The 4091-nt window shown below is 45.8% G+C and overlaps 1 pseudogene; it reads right to left on the bottom strand.

The window, feature by feature from the left end:
* Positions 1 to 508: 508 nt before the first annotated feature.
* Positions 509 to 2974, bottom strand: LOC125532573 (annotated as a pseudogene).
* Between the last annotated feature and the right edge of the window lie 1117 nt (positions 2975 to 4091).

A 4091-nucleotide genomic window follows, 5' to 3' on the forward strand; every position in this document is an offset into this window, starting at 1 on the left:
ACACTTGCACACAACACACTACGTGCCCGTAAACCGCGTCGTTTTTGTCATGTGAATACATGCCATGCAGAGTCATCAGGAATACCATGGCATATGTCCAGTACATCTAACATGGCAGATACAGTACAAACAACATGGCAGCTCCAGCATAATTAACATGGCAACTACAGCACAATTAAGATGGCAGATCCAGTACAATTAACATGGCAGATCCACTACAACTAGCATGGCATATTCGGTACAAAACAGCATGGCATATTTAGCATAAATTAGCATGGCATGTTTAGTATCAAAAATCATGGCAGACTAACTACACATAACATGGCAAATTAAATGCATACATCATGGCAGATTAAGTACCCATAACATGGCAACTGCATTTAACCATTCAATGAATTTTCCCTTGCACTTCTGATGCCCCTGAAGAGTTATTCCCCCAATTGTTTTAAAAAAGAATTCTCAACATCTAGGGTACAAAACAAAATGTCCACAACGCCACAATTTTTGCTCATGGATTGGCCGCCCCTTTCTTCGTTTTCTTGTGTTTTGCTTGGATCTCCAATCCCGACTTGTACCTTATCTCTCTTGGACGACCCTTTGTGATGGAACGGGGTGGGTTCCTGACCTGGGTCTGTGTGCTTGCTATTCCAGATCCTATCTCCGAGTTTTCAGACGACGGCCCTGTGGATGAAGGCACGCTTGATGTGCGGGGGAACCGGTGTAAGGCTTCCTCGGCTTTCCTCTTCTTGATCTCATCAAGCTCTCTTTTTAGTGCTTTCCTGTGTTTTTCTGCGACTCTCGCTGTGTCATCACTCTTGCACGCTTCATCAATTAGCTTAGCATAGTTCTTTGTCAGCACAATGTGCCTCACGGCTTCCATGGTTGACTCTGGTCTCTCGTCATGCACAGCCAGAACTGCGTGTGTTGTTCACGGCGCCAACGCATTGTCAGCGTCCCAAGTCCATCGCCGCCTTATGAAATGTCGGGGCATCCGTGTCACAGCTTTCACGTCCATTACTTTTAGTATGTGATAGCACACAATGCCGTCCCGTTCGAACTTGCAGCATTGGCAGTAGAACTCGCCTTCGCCTATCGAGGCTGTGACGAAGTAGTTCCTTCCTTTGTCCAGGTCTTCAGGTTCTGAATCTGACATGCCCAAAATAGAACACACCTTGAACGTACGTTCGTCCACCTGGAAAGCTGTGAACATGCTGGCACGCTTTATTTCTTCCTGGAATCTGCATTTTTTGTGTGTTTTCTGTTAAACTATTGTGGGCTTTTTTCTTGTAGCACCTTATGTTGTCATGGAAAATAGATATACATTTTGTTTGAACATGGCAAACGTAATTCATTAAACATGGCAAATATAGAATGTTGAACATGGCAAATGCAGTACGCTATACATGGCAAATGCAGTATAATAGACATGGCAACTGCATTTTCAACAAACATGGTAGATGCATCTTATTTAAACATGGCAACTGCATTTTGTTAAACATGGCAACTAGAGTTTATTAAACATGGCAATTGCATTTTAGCAAACATGGCAGTTGCATTTTAGTAAACATGGCAATTGCATTTCAATAGACATGGCAACAACATAACATTTTCCATTTGACACTAGCATTTGCACACCAACATGTCCAGTGGAAGTACATTGCATTAAACATGGCAACTGCATTTCATTGAACATTGAAACTGCATCCGGGTAAGCATGACAAACAGAATTTCTATTGAATATGACAATTGCATCTGAGTAAGCATGGCAAACAGTACTTTATTAAACATGGCAACCGCAAAATCATGGCAACTGCATCGCACTCTATAAGGCACATACTGACTTGGTGCTTTTTCTACAAATAAGACTGTAACGCAACTGACTTACTTGTTAAAGATCTTGTTGGTGTATATCTTGCTCATTTGCCTCTCCATCGGTAAGTACGTTAGCAATTTTGGCTGCTTTAGCGCGGTGTTCGCTTCTTGCTGCAGCTCAGATCCCATAATTTTTTGTTGCAAAGCTATGTACTGCTTGGCAAACTGTAGCAATGAGTTGCCAGGACTGACGTACCGCTTCAAAACAGCATTGAATCCCTCGCTGCGCTGCGTAGTCTGCAGAAAGGGGAAGAAGCACTGCATGAAGTAGGCCGGCACCCAGTACATTCGCTTCTCCCACAGGCTTACAAGAGTCTCGTTGTCTTGGACTTGATGTGTTTCAGTCATGGCCATCCAGCTCCTTTCAAACTCCTCCACCGTCAAGCTGTGGTCCACGCACAGTTCGAATGCCTTGTGCAGCTCTGGACGGTCAGCAAAGAACGGTCCTAGCGTCTCCTCAGCCTTCTTTATAATGTGCCACCTACAGTGCCTGTGCACTGCCAACGGAAAGACCTCCTCTATGCCTGCACGCATGCTGAAATCCTGGTCCGTTATTATGTTCATCGGAGCAAGTCCATCCATGCACTCCAAGAAGGTCTTGAACAGCCAAACGTACCCATCCGTGTCTTCGTTCCGGACGAGCCTGCAGCCGAATTGCAACGACTGATTGTGGTTATTTATCCCTATGAATGGAGCGCACGGCATCTTGTACATGTTGGTGAGGTACGTCGCGTCGAATGAAATGCAATCTCGGAAATGTTTGTAGGCTCTCCTTGCAGCACCATCCACCCAATACATGTTCCTGACACGGTCCTCATCGTCCAACCTTATCCTGTAGAAGAAATCTGCATCTTCTTTGGCTTTCTCATCGAAGTAGGCAATTGTGGCCTCTATGTCTGCCAACTTGCTCTCTCTACGGTACCTTGCCCGTAGGTTTGTGACGTCAGCTGGTATGTACGGCATGCTACTCAGAGTCCCCTTTTTGCTGTGGATGAGAGATAGTATCTGCACCATTCTCGATGGACCGACGTTACAATCATGTAGCAGCTTTACGAATTGCCTTTCGACGGGGGTGAACCCTCTGTGGGCGGTCAGAAATTTCACCAGGTCGAACTTCTTTATCAGTTGGTGGTTGTGCTCGTCAAAATACTCATTGACCACCCACTGTGCTCCATCTACGTTTAGCTTACACCGGACATGGCACTCAGTCTTCTGAATGATACCTCTCTTTCGTTCCAGAACGACAGGCGCATCGCCTTTCCCCTTCTTGTTCATGCGTGCCTTGTGGCACCTCAACTCACCTCTGCTGTACTCGTTAGTTTTCTTAATTTTCCTATGGTACTCAGTGTTGACCGCAAACCCATGGAACTTTGCATATGTCTGGTAGTATTCCTTTGCTGCTTCGAATGACTCAAATCTCTGCCCAATGTACGGTGGCTAAGGCACCACGATCTCTGATTGCCCACCATCTTCATCCCCTTGCGCATCATCGTCAGTTTCATCGTTCACTTCAGTATGGGCGGCAGCCCCATCTACCTGAGAGTTGCCAGTGCTTGTGTTCAAAGGGGTGCTTGCCGGCATTGCTGGAATGATTGCCATTCCCGACTCTGACTCGAAATTGTTTGCGGCATGTTTGTCTGCTGTCTGGTGGAACACGTCTTCCGTGCGCTCAGAGCTCCCCGCAGTAGATGTGTCGCGCCGCTGTGCATTGTAGTTGTAGGTTCTGTAACAGGGAAAAACAGGTACGAGATTAAGAATTTTGTGTTGGATAACATGTGGATCGCAACGGATCACACCATCTTCGAGTGATTTTCCATGACATCTTTTACAGACAGCAAGCCGTCAGTCTGTGGGTGGTCATTTTTATGGCAGCTGTAGGTGTGCAGACATGGCACCTACTGTTCAACAAACATGGCAACCATTGTTTTGCCTACAAATAACTACAAATAGCAAATGTAGCGCTGTTTTTTGTGGTTCAGATATTTTCCCTCTACCTTGTTGTGTTGTATTTGACCATCGTGTGTGGTCTGCTACACCATAATGACATGATCCACCAGGAATTTGCGAATCTTGCCAGGAGACGTTTGCCGGGTCACCGCCAGCGTAATAACCTGCAATCATAGTAGTGGTTGGTCAAATCGCGGCAAACGCATTTCGTGCTAGCACGGCAAATGCAGTTGCCCTTATGTGGCAAATGCATTTTTGCTTGCATGGCAACT

The sequence above is a fragment of the Triticum urartu genome, chromosome 1 (assembly GCF_003073215.2).
Source record: "Triticum urartu cultivar G1812 chromosome 1, Tu2.1, whole genome shotgun sequence".
Lineage (NCBI taxonomy): Eukaryota > Viridiplantae > Streptophyta > Magnoliopsida > Poales > Poaceae > Triticum > Triticum urartu.